This window comes from Rutidosis leptorrhynchoides, chromosome 5 (genome assembly GCF_046630445.1).
Source record: "Rutidosis leptorrhynchoides isolate AG116_Rl617_1_P2 chromosome 5, CSIRO_AGI_Rlap_v1, whole genome shotgun sequence".
NCBI classification, from domain to species: domain Eukaryota; kingdom Viridiplantae; phylum Streptophyta; class Magnoliopsida; order Asterales; family Asteraceae; genus Rutidosis; species Rutidosis leptorrhynchoides.
The window spans coordinates 349,585,583-349,608,646 of NC_092337.1; positions in this window are offsets into that span (position 1 = coordinate 349,585,583).

Here is a 23,064-nt window from a genome sequence, read left to right on the forward strand (position 1 = left end):
AGTACAAGATTCAAAACGCAAAGTACAAGATATTAAATTGTACGCAAGGACGTTCGAAAATCCAGAACCGGGACCAGAGTCAACTCTCAACGCTCGACGCAACGGACTAAAAATTACAAGTTAACTATGTATATAATTATAATATAATATATAATTAATTATATTAATTATATATATATTATATTTATAAAATAAATCGTCGGCAAACAAAGAGCCAAATGTGGGTGAGCTGTGAAAATGATCTCCGCGACTCGCGGAGTTTGAAGAAGAAAAGGGCCGCGAGTCGCGGAGCCCCAAAAACTGAAACTCCCTATAAAGCCCAACGAATTCTGATCAATTTTTAATCTAAAAAAATATCAATCTCTCTATCTATATACGTAATATTTATATTTTTAATTTATATTTTAATTTTAATTTTAATTTTAATCCTAATAATAAGGGTATGTTAGCGAAAGTTGTAAGGGTGTAAGTCGAAATTCTGTCCGTGTAACGCTACGCTAGTTTTAATCATTGTAAGTTGTGTTCAACCTTTTTAATTTAATGTCTCGTAGCTAAGTTATTATTATGCTTATTTAAATCCGAAGTAATCATGATGTTGGACTAATTACTAAAATTGGGTAATTGGGCTTTGTACCATAATTGGGGTTTGGATAAAAGAACGACACTTGTGGAAATTAGACTATGGGTTATTAATGGGTTTTATATTAACTAAACAATACCTTGTTAATTTAATATACAAACTTATAATTCGACGTATTTATATATAACCACATACGCTTGACTGGGTACGGTGGGTGGGATATCTATAAATACCAATAATTATTCATTTTACTGGATACGGAACTGGATTAATAGTTAATAGACTTGTTGAAACAGGGGTGAATTACATTCAAGGGTAATTGGTGTAATTGTTAACAAAGTAGTAAAACCTTGGTTTACACGCAGTCGATAACCTGGTGTATTCATTAAACAAAGTATTAAAACCTTGTTACAATTCGAATCCCCAATTAGTTGGAATATTTGACTTCGGGAATAAGAATAATTTGACGAAGGCTTTCGCTCTTTATATTTATGACTGATGGACTATTATGGACAAATCCGTATGGACATATTAAATAATCCAGGACAAAGGACAATTAACCCATGGGCATAAAACTAAAATCAACACGTCAAACATCATGATTATGGAAGTTTAAATAAGCATAATTATTTTATTTCATATTTAATTTCCTTTATTTTATATTTAATTGCACTTCTAATTATCGCATTTTTATTGTTATTGTATTTAATTGCACTTTTAATTATCGTACTTTTTAATTATCGCAAGTTTATTTTATCGCACTTTTATTATTCGCAATTTCATTATCGTTATTTACTTTACGCTTTAAATTAAGTCTTGTATTTATTTATTATTTTACATTTGATTTTAACTGCGACTAAAGTTTTAAAATCGACAAACCGGTCATTAAATGGTAAAAACCCCCCTTTATAACAATAATATTACTTATATATATATTTGTATTTTTATAAAAGTAAACTAATATAGCGTTAAGCTTTGTTTAAAGATTTTCCCTGTGGAACGAACCGGACTTACTAAAAACTACACTACTGTACGATTAGGTACACTGCCTATAAGTGTTGTAGCAAGGTTTAAGTATATCCATTCTCTAAATAAATAAATATCTTGTGTAAAATTGTATCGTATTTAATAGTATTTCGAATTAAAAATTAATAGTATTTTATACCCCTTAGCTTTAACTATCAAGTATTTTTGGCCCCGCTGCCGGGGAACTCTTAAACGCCGAAAGCGCAACGCTAAATATTTAGAAAGAAAAAAAAGATTTTTATTTTTAGTTTACTTTTATTAAAATTCACTTTTGTAAAAATACTTTTTTTTTATTCGAAAATATAAAAAGAAAACAAAAATTTATATATTTTTAAGATTTTGTCAAATATTTAAGTTTTATAAAGTTTCTTTATTTTTATTTTATAAAAATATAAGTTTTATTTAAAAAATTTTATTTAAAAAAAAAACGCGTCAAATTTTAAACTGTACCTGAGTTGAAAATTGGAACCCCGCGACTCGCGGAGTTTGCTGCTTAGAATACCGCGACTCGCGGAGACACTCTGACACACGTGACAGAACCCTAATTTCGCATTAATTACGGATTTTATAATTATTATTATTAATAAACCCTAATTACTTAATTATTAATATAATTAGTTTAAGTTTTTAAATTAAATTGTATTTTAAATTTTAATTAGTTTTATTATATATATAAATTAATAGTTTTATAAAATAAATAATATTTTTATAAAAATTGTACTTTTTACAACTTTTAGTTTATTTTTATATTTTGTCCCTTTTTAATCGTTTTAGCGTAATATTTGTATTTTTAGCTCATATTTAGTTTTAAACTTAGTTTTTGCCATAGTTATTTTTACTTCTAGATTTTTAGGCTTTGCCGTAGAATTCCTTAAGTGCTTTTTCTTTAGACTAAGATTTAGGTACTTTAGAATTTTGCGACGCCTTTTTAAGTTTTAGTTTCTTTTTAAGTTATTTCCATTTGGGATTTAGTTTTTCCTGTAAGCTTTAATATTTTTAGACGACTTTTACCTATGTATCAATTATCATTCCAATTAGTAATCTCAATTTGCGATTATAATTTTAAGTTAGTTGTGGTAATAAGGTTAGGTTAGTCAAGTGTTTTTAAGTTTTATAAGTTTCTTTTATTTTTCCGTCACCTTTTATTTTTCAACCATTTTTCTTTTTCGACCTTTTTCGACACGCTCTTTTTCTTTCTTATTTCTCGCTATTCTAGTTTTTAGGACATAGATTTTTATTCTACTTCTTATCTAAATTTCTTAAAATTACGAAAATTTATTTTAATTGGTTAAATTGATAGACATCAAAATTTTCTGGTTCGTAGTAATAGTTGGATTTGTACGTGGACCGGGTTATTGGAGCCAAACAGTCCTCAATTATATTGAGACCAAACGAATCCTGCCCCTCTGCTGCATCTTTTGACTATTCGAAACGTGGGCAAAATCAGAAAAGTCTATTGATTGGATAACTTATTATAATTTTTCTTTCCTTTTAAAAACTAATAGGATATTCAGTGAATGCACCGAGCAAGACGTTCACCACCTTTTGTACGTTCACCACCTGTAACTAGATCAAGACATTTAGCAAATATTACCGTCGTTGATTTTTCTTTAGAATCGTCATCCAGTCGACCAAGTACTCCAGTTCAAATTTCCGATAATCCATTTTTTGAACCCGACCTCACAATTGAGAATCCGGAGAATATTCAGGGACGATTCGTAGATCCTGAACCACTAAACATTCCTCCGGAACCACCAATCATTCAAACAGAGATTGTTAAGGAACGAACCATTAAATCAGAATCCTCTAGTGATTCCGATTCAACAAATTCAATTATGGAAGTAACAGAACCATTAAGTATGGAAGACCGAATGAGAGCTAAACGCACTGGCCAAGGTCACGCAATTACTCATCCAGACATTAATGCGCCAGATTATGAAATCAAAGGACAAATTCTACACATGGTGACTAATCAATGCCAATTTAGTGGTGCGCCGAAGGAAGATCCAAATGAACATCTACGTACCTTTAATAGGATCTGCACACTATTTAAAATCCGAGAAGTGGAGGATGAACAGATATATCTCATGTTATTTCCCTGGACTTTAAAGGGAGAAGCCAACGATTGGTTGGAATCGTTACCTGAAGGGGCGATTGATACATGGGACGTATTAGTTGAAAAATTTCTTAAACAATTCTTTCCTGCATCTAAAGCCGTAAGACTTCAAGGAGAAATTGTTACATTCACACAGAAGCCGAATGAAACACTATATGAGGCATGGACTAGATTTGGAAAGTTGTTAAGAGGATGTCCGCAACATGGTTTAGACACCTGTCAAATAGTACAAATATTCTACCAAGGATGTGACATCACTACAAGGAAAGACATAGATATAGCAGCTGGTGGTTCTATTATGAAGAAAACCGAAACTGATGCTTACAAAATTATTGATAACACGGCTTCCCACTCACATGAGTGGCACCAAGAAAAAGATATCGTTAGATCATCTAAAGCAGCTAGAGCCGATTCTAGCCATGACTTAGATTCCATTTCCGCAAAGATAGATGCTGTCGAGAGACAAATGGAAACGATGACTAAAATATTCACTCAAAACGAATTAGTTGTGAGCAGTGTGGAGGACCACATTTGACAAAAGATTGTCTCAGTATTGAACTAACAATGGAACAAAGAGAGAACATTTCATACATAAACTAAAGGCCTGGAAATAATTATCAGAATAATTATCAACCGCCAAGACCTATTTACAATCAAAACCAGAACTATAACAGAAATATTCCATACAACAACCAACAAGGTCCTAGCAATCAACAAGTATCCAATAATACTTACAACCAGCAAAGACCTAATTTTCAAAACAAACCACCACAACAAACCGATGATAAAAAGCCGAATTTAGAAGATATGATGACGAAGCTAGTTGAAACTCAAACGCAGTTTTTCACATCTCAGAAACAAACTAATGAACAAAATGCTCAAGCATTTAGAAATCAACAAGCTTCTATTCAAAATCTGGAACAAGAAGTAAGTAACCTAGCAAGGTTAATAGGTGAAAGAAAACCGGGAAGTCTACCTAGTGATACAAATGCTAACCCCCGGAATGAAACAGCTAAAGCCATTACCACAAGAAGTGGTACAACACTTAAACCACCTGAAATACTTGTAACTTCTGATGAAGCTATTCCTACTCCACAAGAACCACAACCTGATCAATATAAGGAAAAAGAACCGGTAGTTGAAAAGGTTAATGAAGATAACACAGTTAAGGCTAAACCTTATGTTAAACCATACCAACCACCACTTCCTTACCCGAGTAAAATGAAGAAAGAGAAACTTGAAGCCGCGCAATCAAAATTCTTGGATATGTTTAAACAGATAAATGTAAATCTTCCTTTCATTGATGTGATTTCAGGAATGCCTAGATATGCTAAATTCTTGAAAGATCTAATCTCAAATAGAAAGAAAATGGAAGAACTCTCGGCTGTTACCATGAATGCTAATTGTTCAGCAGTGCTGTTGAATAAGATACCACAAAAATTATCTGATCCAGGAAGTTTCACAATTCCATGTTTTCTGGGTAGTCTTAGTTCAATAGAAGCATTGGCAGACTTAGGTGCTAGTATAAATCTAATGCCGTATTCACTATACGCTAAACTAGACCTTGGAGAATTGAAACCAACCAGAATAAGCATACAACTAGCCGATAGATCAATAAAATATCCTAGAGGGATAATGGAGAACATGCTAGTTAAAGTTGGTACTTTAGTATTTCCAGTAGATTTTGTTGTTCTGGACATGGAAGAAGATTCTCAAGTTCCTCTTATATTAGGAAGACCATTCTTAAATACGGCTAAAGCAATGATAGACGTGTTCGGTAAGAAATTGACCCTAAATATAGAGGACGAGAGTGTTACGTTTTCAGTTGATAGAGTAATGCAACAACCACAATCTGCAGATGATACATGTTATTATATTCAAACTATAGATGCACATGCAGAATTATTAGAAGAATTTCCAGAATTACAAGGAACAGGAGAATGTTCTTTAGGAGAAGGTAATGAACCAATTGATGAAGCTGAAATGTTAGCTACACTTATAGCTAATAGATATGAACCAACAACAGAAGAAATTCAAATGCTAAAAGAAGAAGACAGATATCGATACAAATCATCGATAGAAGAACCTCCGAAATTAGAGTTAAAGCCACTTCCAAACCATTTGGAATACGCTTATTTACATGGTGAATCTGAATTACCTGTAATAATATCGTCTTCTCTTACTGAAAATGAGAAATCACAACTCATTTCTGTGTTGAAAGCTCATAAACCAGCCATTGCATGGAAGATTCATGATATTAAAGGAATAAGTCCTTTGTATTGCACACATAAAATCCTTATGGAAGAAGGTCATAAAACGTATGTGCAACGCCAACGAAGACTAAATCCTAATATGCAAGATGTAGTTAAGAAAGAGATTATTAAACTTCTAGATGAAGGTCTAATTTATCCAATCTCTGATAGTCCATGGGTAAGCCCAGTTCAATGCGTGCCTAAGAAGGGTGGCATGACTGTCATTACAAATGAGAAAAATGAGCTTATTCCTACTAGGACTGTAACAGGATGGCGTGTGTGTATTGATTATAGAAAATTAAATGACGTCACCAGAAAAGATCACTTTCCCTTACCTTTCATAGATCAAATGTTGGAAAGATTAGCCGGAAATAGTTACTATTGTTTTCTAGATGGATTTTCCGGATATTTTCAAATTCTAATAGCACCCGAAGATCAAGAGAAAACCACATTCACGTGCCCTTATGGTACTTTTGCTTACAAACGCATGCCATTTGGACTTTGTAACGCCCCTGCAACCTTTCAAAGGTGTATGATGGTGATTTTTCACGACATGATAGAAGAATGCATGGAAGTTTTCATGGATGACTTTTCAGTCTTCGGTGATACATTTGAATCATGTCTAGTTAATCTGGAACGAATGCTTATTAGATGCAAACAATCAAATCTAGTTCTTAATTGGGAGAAATGCCATTTTATGGTTAAAGAAGGCATCGTTCTTGGTCATAAAATTTCAAAAGAAGGAATTGAAGTGGATAGAGCTAAAGTAGATGTAATTGCTAAACTTCCACATCCCACCAATGTTAGAGGAGTTAGGAGTTTTCTAGGGCATGCCGGTTTTTACCGACGTTTCATAAAAGATTTTTCTAAAATTGCCACTCCTATTAATAAACTCCTAGAAAAGGATGCTCCATTCATCTTTTCAGATGAGTGTATCAAATCTTTTAATATTCTTAAAGATAAACTCACTAATGCGCCGATCATGATAACACCAAATTGGAATCTACCATTTGAACTAATGTGCGATGCAAGTGATTTTGCAATGGGAGCCGTTTTAGGACAAAGGATTGAAAAACGATTTCAACCTATATATTATGCTAGTAAGACGTTACAAGGAGCACAAACAAACTATATAACTACTAAAAAGAACTCCTTGCTATTGTCTTCGCTTTTAACAAATTTCGATCATATCTCGTTCTAGCAAAAACGGTGGTCTATACCGACCATTCTGCTCTTAGATACCTATTTTCAAAACAAGATTAATCCGTTGGATCTTACTCTTACAAGAGTTTGATATTGAAATCCGAGATAAAAAAGGAGCAGAAAATCTCGCCGCTGATCATCTTTCTCGTCTTGAAAATCCCGAATTAGAAGTTCTAAATGAATCGGCCATACAAGATAACTTTCCTGATGAATATCTATTGAAGATAGATTATAATGAAATCCCATGGTTTGCAGACTATGCAAACTATTTAGTATGTGGATTCCTTGAAAAAGGATTATCGTACCAAAAACGAAAGAAATTCTTCAGTGATATAAAACACTATTTCTGGGAAGATCCACATCTGTTTAAAAGTTGTCCCGATGGAATAATACGCCGATGTGTATTCGGAGATGAAGCCAGTAAAATATTAAATCATTGTCACACAGGACCAACAGGAGGGCATTATGGGCCTCAACTAACAGCAAGAAAAGTTTATGATGCTGGATTCTATTGGCCTACAATTTACAAAGACTCACACCTTCTTTGCAAATCCTGTGATGCTTGTCAAAGGGCCGGAAAAATAAGTCAACGTGATGAAATGCCACAATGGAACAAAGAGAGAACATTTCATACATAAACCAAAGGCCTGGAAATAATTATCAGAATAATTATCAACCGCCAAGACCTATTTACAATCAAAACCAGAACTATAACAGAAATATTCCATACAACAACCAACAAGGTCCTAGCAATCAACAAGTATCTAATAATACTTACAACCAGCAAAGACCTAATTTTCAAAACAAACCACCACAACAAACCGATGATAAAAAGCCGAATTTAGAAGATTTGATGACGAAGCTAGTTGAAACTCAAACGCAGTTTTTCACATCTCAGAAACAAACTAATGAACAAAATGCTCAAGCATTTAGAAATCAACAAGCTTCTATTCAAAATCTGGAACAAGAAGTAAGTAACCTGGCAAGATTAATAGGTGAAAAAAACCGGGAAGTCTACCTAGTGATACAAATGCTAACCCCCGGAATGAAACAGCTAAAGCCATTACCACAAGAAGTGGTACAACACTTAAACCACCTGAAATACTTGTAACTTCTGATGAAGCTATTCCTACTCCACAAGAACCACAACCTGATCAAGATAAGGAAAAAGAACCGGTAGTTGAAAAGGTTAATGAAGATAACACAGTTAAGGCTAAACCTTATGTTAAACCATACCAACCACCACTTCCTTACCCGAGTAAAATGAAGAAAGAGAAACTTAAAGCCGAGCAATCCAAATTCTTGGATATGTTTAAACAGATAAATGTAAATCTTCCTTTCATTGATGTGATTTCAGGAATGCCTAGATATGCTAAATTTGTCATAACCCGACCTTAATCATAAGGACGAATGCAATAACATATGATTTCATCGCGAGGTATTGACCTCTGTATGCGACATTTTTCAAAAACTGCATTCGTTTTTACAATACAAACCATAGCTTTTATTACAAATACAAGGTTTAAACAACTTAATAATGATTATCGTTTAGCGATAATCTTAGACTTACAAACTTTACATGTGATAATAACAATACGACCTCCAACATATTTTACATTACAAATCCTCCGATATGCAGTTTTATTTTTGACACAAATATGCATACTCAAGATCTTGCTTAAATTCAACATGTTGCAGCGGAAGCTTTTAGTTATCACCTGAGAATAAACATGCTTAAAACGTCAACATAAAGTTGGTGAGATATAGGTTTAATGCTGGCAGCGTTATAAATATAGACCACAAGATTTCATATATAAACGTTTTAATAAAAATATTCTAAGTTGTTGAGCACTTGATAACCATACTTAACATTTAATCAACGTCGCATATTCCTTTTATTATGAAATCTTACTACACCGTACCAAGTGTAGTTACCGAAACGAAGTACTGTGCAACCGTTGAATACTGGTCGTCCAGTCCGGTTGGGGTTGTCAGGCCCGATAGATCTATCAACAGGATTCGCGTTTACAATACCTCATGTAAATAATAGTTACCAAGTTACAGAGAAGTATGCCAGTGGTACAACTCAACGTAGAATATATATTTTTAATCACTTGTGTCCATAACGTAAATCATAAAATGCATGTATTCTCATCCCGAAATATTTAGAGTTTAAAAGTGGGACTATATACTCACCTTTTTCTTGAAGGTATTTAACTCGACTTGGTCTCCGATAGATATCACGAACCTAACCATATATATAATATATCAACATATTTTCTTTTCAAGTAATCGTTACATATATATATATACTTATAATACTTTTAATATTTTCTTAGTCCGTAGTTAGCAGTCTGTTGTTAATGGTCCACAATTAGTTGCTCAATAAAATAAATAAAGACCCCATCGTATTCGTATTGATCAGAATTAATCTCGACCCATGGTACCATGTTGTCAAATGACGTGTTGCGTACATAAAGTACCGTGTTGTCAGATGATGTGTTGCGTACAATCATGAGGTCTTATGATTAATCTTCTCGTGTTGTTTACGGGTGGTCCTGGAATATATAAAATCAAATCATAAGTAAATATATATTAAATATTATATTAATTAGCCAAGATATGATTAATCCGATTTTGTCATAATATGATATATTACAGGTTTTGAAGTGTTTTAAAAATCAAATTAGAAGGATCTATTTAGTTTGCGAACAGGTTTGAAATCATTCAAACTATGTTCTTGTTGTTAAAAATTTTATAACACAAAATAAGATAGCTATATAAATATGAATCAAATAAGATTATGAATAAGGTTACTACCTCAAGTTACTTGGATAAAGCTACTGGAAAAGATAGAAAATAATCTTGATCAAACTTTCTTATGATGATTATAGGTTGTTCATGAAGCTAGTTCTTCATGAGTATTTGCTGAGATTGTGAAGAACACTTAGAGTTCCTAAGAGTGTGTTTTTTTTTTTGGTTAGAGAAAGATGGTTGTAAGAATGAAATGAAAAACCAAGGTGATGGTGATACTTATAGGACAGTCTGGTTGTTGAGGGAACAAGGACAAATTATTGTGTTGAATTTTTGAGTAATAATGTATGCTAGCTTACAAATAAGATTCCCTCTTATCTAGGGCAGATCTAAAGCTGATAAGGATATTGATTTGATGTGTATTTACTAATAGTAAATACGTATGGATGATGAGTATGATACGGTAAAAGAAGCTCAAAATCGGGCTTTTATTTTGGGTCCAACCGGGCCAAAAATAAAATTTTAAGACATTTTTAATAAAGCAATGTTAGCCCAAAAAAAAAAAATTCCAAGCTGACCTAGCAGCTCGACCCCAGCCAGGGGCTCTGCTCCTTGGACCCCGCCAGGGGTTGCCACCCCTTGGACCCCGCTTATCGGGGGCGCTGCCCCCGAACCCCCGTCATAATCAAGATAAGTTCAAACAAGTGTGCACTCCACACTTCCCCAAACTTGTTCGATATTTATCAAGATTATTTTGGTTACAAATTAATCCTATTACACTTAAATCATATTGGTGACATAAATCACAACACATTATAGATTGTAAGTATATATGTCAAAGAACGTTACATATAGTTATCGTTTTGAAAACTTAAGTTAGTGGTCTCAAAGTATACTTATAACTCATTGTTGTTAGTTCACAATGAAATGTTAAACCATCCTTAAATCATGTTAAATATGTATAGATATGTACATATACATAATCGTATAATTATCGTGTGTTATATATTTCGTGATATCATCGGTCAAATTGGACGGTCAAACGTTGTGTAAAACTCTTTTCAAAAATATAAGTCTCAACAGTTTGGATTGCTTATCATGTTGGTAAGGTTTAATTTATGTAAATATTAATCTCATAAGTATAGAACGATCGGAAAATTCCGGGTCGTTACAAAATTCTTGAAAGATCTAATCTCAAATAGAAAGAAAATGGAAGAACTCTCGGCTGTTACCATGAATGCTAATTGTTCAGCAGTGCTGTTGAATAAGATACCAGAAAAATTATCTGATCCAGGAAGTTTCACAATTCCATGTTTTCTGGGTAGTCTTAGTTCAATAGAAGCATTGGCAGACTTAGGTGCTAGTATAAATCTAATGCCGTATTCACTATACGCTAAACTTGACCTTGGAGAATTGAAACCAACCAGAATAAGCATACAACTGGCCGATAGATCAATAAAATATCCTAGAGGGATAATGGAGAACATGCTAGTTAAAGTTGGTACTTTAGTATTTCCAGTAGATTTTGTTGTTCTGGACATGGAAGAAGATTCTCAAGTTCCTCTTATATTAGGAAGACCATTCTTAAATACGGCTAAAGCAATGATAGACGTGTTCGGTAAGAAATTGACCCTAAGTATAGAGGACGAGAGTGTTACGTTTTCAGTTGATAGAGCAATGCAACAACCACAATCTGCAGATGATACATGTTATTATATTCAAACTATAGATGCACATGCAGAATTATTAGAAGAATTTCCAGAATTACAAGGAACAGGAGAATGTTCTTTAGGAGAAGGTAATGAACCAATTGATGAAGCTGAAATGTTAGCTACACTTATAGCTAATGGATATGAACCAACAACAGAAGAAATTCAAATGCTAAAAGAAGAAGACAGATATCGATACAAATCATCGATAGAAGAAACTCCGAAATTAGAGTTAAAGCCACTTCCAAACCATTTGGAATACGCTTATTTACATGGTGAATCTGAATTACCTGTAATAATATCGTCTTCTCTTACTGAAAATGAGAAATCACAACTCATTTCTGTGTTAAAAGCTCAGAAACCAGCCATTGCATTGAAGATTCATGATATTAAAGGAATAAGTCCTTCGTATTGCACACATAAAATCCTTATGGAAGAAGGTCATAAAATTTATGTGCAACGCCAACGAAGACTAAATCCTAATATGCAAGATGTAGTTAAGAAAGAGATTATTAAACTGCTAGATGCAGGTCTAATTTATCCAATCTCTGATAGTCCATGGGTAAGCCCAGTTCAATGCGTGCCTAAGAAGGGTGGCATGACTGTCATTACAAATGAGAAAAATGAGCTTATTCCTACTAGGACTGTAACAGGATGGCGTGTGTGTATTGATTATAGAAAATTAAATGACGCCACCAGAAAAGATCACTTTCCCTTACCTTTCATAGATCAAATATTGGAAAGATTAGCCGAAAATAGTTACTATTGTTTTCTAGATGGATTTTCCAGATATTTTCAAATTCCAATAGCACCCGAAGATCAAGAGAAAACCACATTCACGTGCCCTTATGGTACTTTTGCTTACAAACGCATGCCATTTGGACTTTGTAACGCCCCTGCAACCTTTCGAAGGTGTATGATGGCGATTTTTCACGACATGATAGAAGAATGCATGGAAGTTTTCATGGATGACTTTTCAGTCTTCGGTGATACATTTGAATCATGTCTAGTTAATCTGGAACGAATGCTTATTAGATGCGAACAATCAAATCTAGTTCTTAATTGGGAGAAATGCCATTTTATGGTTAAAGAAGGCATCGTTCTTGGTCATAAAATTTCAAAAGAAGGAATTGAAGTGGATAGAGCTAAAGTAGATGTAATTGCTAAACTTCCACATCCCTCCAATGTTAGAGGAGTTAGGAGTTTTCTAGGGCATGCCAGTTTTTACCGACGTTTCATAAAAGATTTTTCTAAAATTGCCACTCCTATGAATAAACTCCTAGAAAAGGATGCTCCATTCATCTTTTCAGATGAGTGTATCAAATCTTTTAATATTCTTAAAGAGAAACTCACTAATGCGCCGATCATGATAACACCAAATTGGAATCTACCATTTGAACTAATGTGCGATGCAAGTGATTTTGCAATGGGAGTCGTTTTAGGACAAAGGATTGAAAAACGATTTCAACCTATATATTATGCTAGTAAGACGTTACAAGGAGCACAAACGAACTATACAACTACTGAAAAATAACTCCTTGCTATTGTCTTTGCTTTTGACAAATTTCGATCATATCTCGTTCTAGCAAAAACGGTGGTCTATACCGACCATTCTGCTCTTAGATACCTATTTTCAAAACAAGATGCTAAACCAAGATTAATCCGTTGGATCTTACTCTTACAAGAGTTTGATATTGAAATCCGAGATAAAAAAGGAGCAGAAAATCTCGCCGCTGATCATCTTTCTCGTCTTGAAAATTCCGAATTAGAAGTTCTAAATGAATCGGCCATACAAGACAACTTTCCTGATGAATATCTATTGAAGATAGATTATAATGAAATCCCATGGTTTGCAGACTATGCAAACTATTTAGTATGTGGATTCCTTGAAAAAAGATTATCGTACCAAAAATGAAAGAAATTCTTCAGTGATATAAAACACTATTTCTGGGAAGATCCACATCTGTTTAAAAGTTGTCCCGATGGAATAATACGCCGATGTGTATTCGGAGATGAAGCCAGTAAAATATTAAACCATTGTCACACAGGACCAACAGGAGGGCATTATGGGCCTCAACTAACAGCAAGAAAAGTTTATGATGCTGGATTCTATTGGCCTACAATTTACAAAGACTCACACCTTCTTTGCAAATCCTGTGATGCTTGTCAAAGGGCCGGAAAAATAAGTCAACGTGATGAAATGCCACAAAATGTCATACAAGTATGTGAAGTATTTGACATTTGGGGTATTGACTTTATGGGTCCATTTCCAAAATCTCATAATAATCTATATATACTCGTAGCCATTGATTATGTATCTAAATGGGCGGAAGCACAAGCTCTCCCAACTAACGATGCACGAGTTGTAGTCAACTTTTTAAAACGTCTTTTTGCAAGGTTTGGAACACCGAAAGCTTTAATAAGTGATCGGGGTACTCATTTCTGTAATAATCAACTTGAGAAAGTTCTTAAAAGATATGGAGTAACTCATAAAATCTCCACCTCATATCATCCACAAACAAGTGGACAAGTTAAAAATACCAACCGAGCTTTAAAACGTATTCTAGAGAAAATCGTAGGATCAAATCCGAAGGAATGGTCCATTAAATTAGAGGATGCACTCTGGGCTTTTAGAACAACCTACAAAACTCCAATTGGAACCACACCTTTTAGACTTGTTTATGGAAAAGCATGTCATCTTCCAGTAGAAATTGAACACAAAGCATTTTGGGCTTTGAAGACATGTAATCTTGATTTACATGAAGCCGGACGTCTACGATTAAGTCAACTAAACGAATTAGAAGAATTAAGACATGAAGCATACGAAAATTCGTTAATCTATAAAGAAAGAACGAAGAAATGGCATGATAAAAGAATCAGAAGTTCAAAAGAATTTAAAGAAGGAGACAGAGTTCTTCTTTTCAATTCACGATTCAAGCTATTTCCTGGAAAGTTGAAATCAAGATGGTCTGGACCATTCATAGTCAAAAGAGTTTTCTCATACGGAACGATAGAATTAATAAATTCAAATGGAATTGAATTTAAAGTTAATGGTCACAGAGTTAAACATTACATACATGGTCTGATGGAAGTTGACAATGAAGTTAATCATAATTTCACCACCCAAGAAAACCTTCAAAATGAAAACATAAATATGTTATCAACAACATATGAAAAATCAAAATTGGAATATAGGGAGGATTCAAATTTGAGTGATGAAGAAGAATTCCTATACAAACCTCCTATTCCAAGAAACGAAGAAAAATGTGAACAAGAAATTCAAATAGAAATGAAAGAACCAAGGAAAGAACACCCGAAAAAGGTTTACAAACCAACTCGACTTACTAAAGCAGGAGACCCGGGTGAATTTATCATTTCTTGCTTACTTAATGATGGTGCTGTATATAATGGACTCGCAGATTTAGGAGCAAGTGCAAATATTATGCCTCTTTCCTTATACAAAAGATTAGGCATGGGTAAATTAAAAACAACCAAAATAGGTGTTCAATCATTTGACCAAACCATTAAACACCCGGTTGAAATAGCAAATAATTTACTTGTTAATGTGGGAAGTTTGACCTTTGTTGCAAACTTCATAGTGATTAATATGGAGGAAAACCTTGATATTCCTCTAATTCTAGGTCGCCCATTTTTAGCAACCACCGAGGCATTCATTGATGTAAGAGAAGGTAGAATGACACTTAGGGATGGTGATACATCGATCACCTTTGTGAACCGAAAGTTTAGATCTCCACAAACCAAAACTGTTAGACCAATAAAAACGCATAAGTATGGGGAAGATGAAGAAACACTTAATGATGATCCAATCACAAAGAATGCCGTTGATGATACGAAATTAGATGAACCCATTTTTAACAGTTCAACGAAGAAACTTTATAAACGGATTCACGATGCTAAGATTAAAGGAAACTTTAAGTTATATAACCGATTAATATCCAATTTATCATCAAAAGAAAAGGAAATGTTAGTTGAATTTGTGAAAGTTACGGAGGAAATCAACAAATGGATTGAAGTAAAAGTCAAAGATATACAAGTTGTTGAAGATTCAATTAAAAATAATGTTAATCACAATTTCAACTAAGTATAGGGGGTTTATGTATTTCTGTTAGAGTTAGATTGTCTATTTTCGTGTAGCTCTCGAAAATGGAACCCGAACTGTCTTTCCCTAGCAGACCCTAAAGAACTAGTCTTCTCCCCCCATTCTGAATTTTTATTTTTTTTTAGGAAATGAAGACTGCCTGTGAACTAAACCATGGTCTAATGCTACACGCTTTGATCACTAAACGTAATAATGACACACTTCCGAGTGAAATAGTATCAGTAATCAGAGAAAGATTGGACGGAGTTAGAAAAGAATCCAGATGCGAAGATAATAAGTTACAATTTGGTAAAGGAAAATCAAAATCCGCAGCGAAAAGAAGAGCACGACACCTAGAAAGATGTCACAAATTCGGAAAATGGTCACATGGAGGTAAATGTTCAAATAATCAAACCTATTCGAACACCGAATTTGTTACTTTATGCAGAGACGGACCGTTCATATGTTTAGAAGAAAAAACACTGAATGCTCGAGGTTACGCCTATGTAGCCATGGAAAACCAATTAAACCGACTATCTTATGAATGGGATAGATCATATAACTAAGAATACTATCTCACAGGTAAGTCTTTACAGTTTTTATTTTTTTTTTTTTTTAACCTTTTGATAATAAACGCTAATTTGTTCGCTATAAAGTATTAAACTGGTATTAAATAAAATTAAGTTTGGCGACCGAAATTATTGATATCATTCAAAAATTTATTACATCACTGCGAAATTTAACGTTTATTCTTAAGGTATAAATATCTTTAATCAATCAACCCAAAATATTTCAAAAATTCGTCATGAGTTAAATTAGGTCTTGGAACCGAAATTACTTTACCGAAAAGAGGGGCGCATATTTTTGATAATATTTGATTGATTAAAGTGGGATAAAAAGCCAAAAAGATTTTTAATTTTATTTTTACCATGTTTTTAAAATTAATATGTAAATCTTAAATTAATATTGTAAACTTTGTAAAATCAATATATTTAAAATTGTAAATATTTGAAAAATTAATATAAGTTTGGTGTGAATTTATAATATGAATTTTTAAATTAAGTTTGGTGTGAATTTTTAATTTTTAAAATATGAATTTTTAATTTTATGCATTTCAAATTTTAAGTTTGGTGTGAATTTTTAATATTAATTTTGAATTTTATATTTAAGTTGTGTGAATTTAAAAACAAAAATTTACTTTATCTCGCTAAGTTAAAAATATGATTTTTAAAATTCGTCGTAAGTTGAAGACTAGGTCTTTGAACCGAAATTGCTTTACCCGAGGGAGGGACGAGAACTTTTATTATCATTATTTTTAATCTTATTGAATTAAAGTATGCCAAAAACATTAAAAAAACTATAAAAATCTAAGTTTTTAAAACAATCGCTTGAAAAAGACAAATTTTAAAATTTTTTCGAAGGACGGACTAGGACATCGATTCGAAACGACCTCGTCCTAAAACAAAGGAACATAAAATTTTAAATTTATTTTATATTTGTTTTACAAGTTAAGGATTGTTTTAAAAAAAAAATACAAACTCCGCGACTCGCGGAGTTTGAAGGTTCAAACACCGCGACTCGCAGAGGGACCAAAACCCAGAAAAAAATAAAACGTAAAGAGCAGTTCATTTGCACACCACAACACAAATAAAACCCGAAAATACTGCGCAAAAACCCGAGAAAACACCCCCAAAATCACAATTTTTAACCGTTAATCATCAAATCTTTTACTAAAATCATGTTGAGAAGGATGCTATCAAGGAATTACTCAAGAAAAATGACTGAAAGGGGTGAATCTTCATCCCAAGCTCGCAATGCTCCTGCTGAGAATGCGGAACAACAGGAGGTGGATAACTACTACAAACAAGATATACCTCATCCAGTCATGACATTTTCTGATATGCACTTGGAAGATTTGCACCCGAACCTGAGATTTGATAGACTTTGGATAGATTATCCAAAATACCAAAGGGGTTTGCATACTCTTCATTCTAAAGTTGTTGAGGTACCTAGGGTCATAGAATGGGGACCATTAGAAGCTGTAGAATTGGCCGGGCCAATTAGGGAATTACTTGCACAGAGGTATGGTAATTCTACTTTTAACGACTGGGTACGTTTATTCACCATGCGTAGACCTGTATATAAAGTATGGTGTGAAGAATTGTTGTGTAGTATAGAATTAAACGATCGGGTAGCTAGTTTAACCGATTGATCTTTTATTAGATTTTTGTTAGGAGGTTCGATGCGCCACATGTCTTTACTAGACATGGCTCAGGCTTTACGTATATATACGCCTGAGGAGTTAGCATCTGCCGATTGTAGAGGGTTGATACTAAATGGTAGAAAGATAGATGAAAATTTTGATACACATGGTGTATGGAGTCAAATGACAAGCCATCACCGATTCAAAGGGGGAAATTACTCTTATTTGGATATAGATAGAGCTGAATTAAGAGTAATTCATAGGTTTTTAGCTAATTCGATTACATAAAGAGGTAAGAACAAGGAAAAGGTAAATGAACAGGATTTGTTTTACCATATGTGTATTCGAGACCCACAAAGCGCTGTAAGCACTGTCTAATAATTCTTGTATCTGAGACATCATCTCTCTGATTTCAGAAGGAGCAAACCTATAAGAAGCCTTAGCTACTGGAGTTGTTCCCGGAACCAACTCAATCTTATACTCTACTTCTCTTACCGGCAGCAACCCCGGTAACTCATCAGGAAACACCTCTGGAAATTCCGAAACTACCGGAATATCGGTAACAGATCTCTTCTCTGTCTTAGCATCAATAACATAAGCCATAAAAGACTCACATCCCTTAGAAAGTGACTTCTTCGCCTTCATCATAGAAATCAACGGAAAACTGAACCAACTTCACTCCCCACGGGCCACAATACGTGTTCCATCGGTCAAACAGAAAGTCACAATCTTCTTATCACACTTAAGGGCCTTATGTAGGCTCATCCAATTCATCCCTAACACTACATCAAAACTAGGGATAGGCAACACTAAACAGGGCATAGCAAGCGGTCTACCATCAATTTCTATACTAGCTCCAGACACATACGTGGTGACTGGAACCATCTTACCATCAGCTACCTCTACTCTAATAGGCTTAGGAAGTACAATAGCAGGTAACCCTAACTTAGTACAGAAATCTATAGACATAAACGTCCTATTTGCACCTGAATCAAACAATACTCTAGCAGGTATTGAGTTGATCAAGAACATACCGGTTATGATGTCATCGGTATTAGTAGCGGCCTCCACTGTCATCTGAAAGGCCCTTGCTTCTGCAGTCAGCAGATTCTTTCTTTTCTGTCCACTGGAGGCTGTGGAACCCCCGACTTATGCCAAACGCACCCCTGACCCTGCCCCAGAACTTGCGCCGTTTGATGCCTGATAACTAGCTGAACGGTGACCCAGCTGGTGACAACTCCAACACACATTCTCCTTGAAGGAACACCCCCGAGACTCGTGACCTACCATATCAAATCTCAAACATCTTCTCGTTGCCTCAGAACACGACCCACTGCGAGAAGACTTACAACCCTTACACCATTCTCTCTTTCCCGAACCAGACCCTGTGCTTGCTTGATTACCTTTACCCTTTTGTTTAAACCCAAATGATTTCTTAGACCTCGAGCTTGACTGACTGGTAGTTTGACTACCCTGCGGTACCACATTCCCTATATTCACACCCCTTGCTACTCTAACATCACTTTTTACCATCTTTGCCATCACAAAAGCCTAATATAACATCGGCACGGACCTCAAAAATGTCCTGTATTCTGGCAAGATCATATTCACAAAATGCTGGATTCTTGATTGTTCATCAGGCACCCATTATTGCACAAACCTTAACTTGTACGTGTATTTCTCAATCACCTCATCAATTGACATTGGAGGTGTCATCTACATTTCTAAAAGCTCCATCTTGATCCTGTTCATGTCAAACACATTGCAGTACTGCTCACATACCTTACCGTAAAACTGCTCCCAAGAGATCATTCGAACTTGTTCTGGAGAAACACTTGCTATTACCGAATCCTACTACACCATAGAACTGTCTTTCAACAACCTACTGGCATAAGTCACTTTCAGTTCTGGTTCACACTGACAGGCCTCAAATGTCTTTTCAACCTCCCGTAACCAATTGAGAGTCACGGCTGGGTCTGAACTTCCCGAGAACAGAGACGGTCCACAATCCCTGAATTTTTTAAAGGTGCATCTTTTTGGTGGCTAGTATTATTGTTGGAATTTCTGTTGTGGAAATGATTGTTGATATATGGGTGGCTGGACTTGATTCATCATCATTGGGTTTTGATACTGGTAGTACATATGTGGTGGCATGATGTGTTGAGGGAATTGGTTTTGTAATGGGTTTTGGTACTGGTTTATTTACGGTACGGTGTGTGATTGAGCAGTGGTAAAACCTGGTGGTGTATCCTCATTACCCGAATGTCTTGCTAATTCAAGCTCAGCAACCTTTTCCTGAGCTTCCTTGAGTTTACCTTCGAGTTCGTGCACATATTCAGCCTGGTAAACCTCCATCTCATCCTCCACATATGGAGCACTTAAAGTTGCGGGGTGGATCGGGTTTGTAGCGTTCGCATCACTGTTATCTGCCATCGGTGCTACTAAATACTCGCACAAAAGCTTAATGAATAACTGTTACTTTACTAAACACTAACATGCACAACATCCTACATTCACTTAGCCCCACCCCACTGACATGTTTGACTTAACTCAAGGTTTAGGAACAAATAAGTGCACGTACTTGCTGCTAAACCACGCTCTGATACCAACTTGTAACACCCTAATTTTTTTTTATTCACAGCGGAAGTACATGAAATTATCAAAATAACCTTAGTTACATTTACAGACCATAGTTAGTAAATCAACATAATTAACATTCATAACAACTTTACAAAATGACGGTGTTACGTGAAAATAGTACAAATAAAGAAAACATCAGAGTTAAGCTCATAGTCCAACATGTCTTTTAGCCCGTTCGCAACACCCATCCTACAGTGGTACCTAAACTTGCAAGGAGTGGAAATGTGGGGAAATTAGCACAACTGCTAAGTGAATGGATACTATCTAACAGATCAAGCATAAGCAATTGAACATGCAAGGGTCACATATATGCTAATGTCCTAAACTAGCATACAACAACAACTGACAATATGAGGATCGGCCGCTTGTACGAGCACACGACTTAGCTGATCAGGCTACAATCTACTGATAGTCTGCTTTACTGAATCCACTGCATAAACGTCCAGACGCAACACATGCGTCCTTCTATGCTATACTGAACAATCAATAACATCGTGACCCGACCAGGCTACCACGGTCGACCACACACAAACCCTACCTTGCCGCCTCGGTGGGTTCCCAACCTTACCGCCTCGGTTGGTGTCCAACTAACAGTGCGCACATAAGATCACAGATAATCAGTCATGCAATCGTCCTAACTAGCATGGCAATATGTAACTACACATGGCAATCATGCTGGATATAAACATAAGAGTAAAGAGTCTGAACAAGTAGCGTGTCAGCTACTTAATTCTCTATCCGGAGATAGACCCACTCACCGAATACCAGCAACTAGCTCAGATAATTTATCACTGAGCGGTTTCCTTATCCGTATCACCTGAACATAAGGCAAATCAAGTTAGTTTCTGTCCGTTAGCACAAAACAGCATAGTACAGTAAATCAGTAACAAAAGTGTCACTAAAAGTCCACCTAACACTTATGCAATTTCAGAATTTACATCCTGATTATCATAAGTCACACGGACAACATAACGGCTAGAAAACAACTAGATTAAACAACACTGCATTTCTGATCTACACTCGTACGGTTGCACATGCATCCATACGGTTGCAAGTCCATCCGTACGGTTGCATCGTGCATCCGTACGGTTGCACACTCACTGCCCGGTTGCACTAACACTACTGCATCCGTACAGTTGCACATGCACCCGTGCGGTTGCAAGCTGCAACTGTACGGTTATGTTCTTCGTGCAGCGGCAGCAGCAGAAATGACGGGTTTTCGAACCAAAATCACCCAAATCTCGATTTCTACATGTTTTGACACCAAAATCCGTTCAGGAAACGTTTATAACACATAAAGAGACTTAAACCCCAACGGGTTATACCAAAACAACATCAAAATCACAAGATTTGACTAAAACCCCCATTTTGATTCAAAACCTAATTAAAAGCACAAAATTCACTGATTTGAACACGAAATCAGTTGAGATTTACCTTGATTAAGATACAAAATCACAAACAACTGATTACGCACAAGGATTCAACACAAAAAATGATATTTAAGAGATTAGGGTTCTTGAATTGGTTTAAGTTTGTGTGTGAAAATGAATATTCTGGAAGAAGCATCACAAATGAGCTGGTCTAATGCTTTTATTAGTGTTAAAACACAATAACTCATCACACACGGGTATTTACCAGTTATCTAATAACTTTCGTACTTAATTTCACAACTCTAACGGAGTCCAAAATTAAATAAACCAACCTGTTTTGTGACCCTTGTCACAAACTGGTCTTAACCAAATAATAAAATAACACTAAATATTTAATTAAAATAAAAGCATAATTAGCCACACAATTATGCCTAAGGGCAAAAAGGTTACCTTACATCTAAGCCCTGTCTGAGGATGTTACACAACTCCTCCAACAATCATGTTTGGTTGTGCCCCAACATCGGACACCTTCATATTCAGATTCGGTTTAATTGCAGGATCTGGTTTGGATACCCGATCCTCACCAGGTTCAGATGAAGGCCCCCTCATTAAGCTTCGTACCGGACACATCTCCACCGATTTCATGGTTACGCAAAACCCTAGAAGACGTTATCGTTGCCATAGAGGGAGGTTTTTTTATCTTTTCTCCCCCAGAATTCTTCCTCATGATGGAGAAGACGCAATTACACTTCTACATGACAGATTAGAGAAAATAAAAGCAAGAAAAAACTAATTACATCGGTTAGAACACTATCATCGTGAAACGGTTCTAGGGTTAGACGAGAGAGAGCGCTTTTGACAACACATAATTTAAGCAAGTAGTTTGGCATTGAATTTTGATTATGTCACATGCAGTCGATGTCTTGGTTCGACCACGGCTAAAAAGTGAGCTATACTCACAAGTATAATGAACTAAGTGTGAAAGCTAAGACAATTCATCAGATTCGCGCAGTGTGAGATTCTCACATGTTCAAGATTAAATTTTTGAATTCGTACACTTCAGAAATATTCAAACAATTGTAATCATCATGTTAATCTAATCATTTTATCAT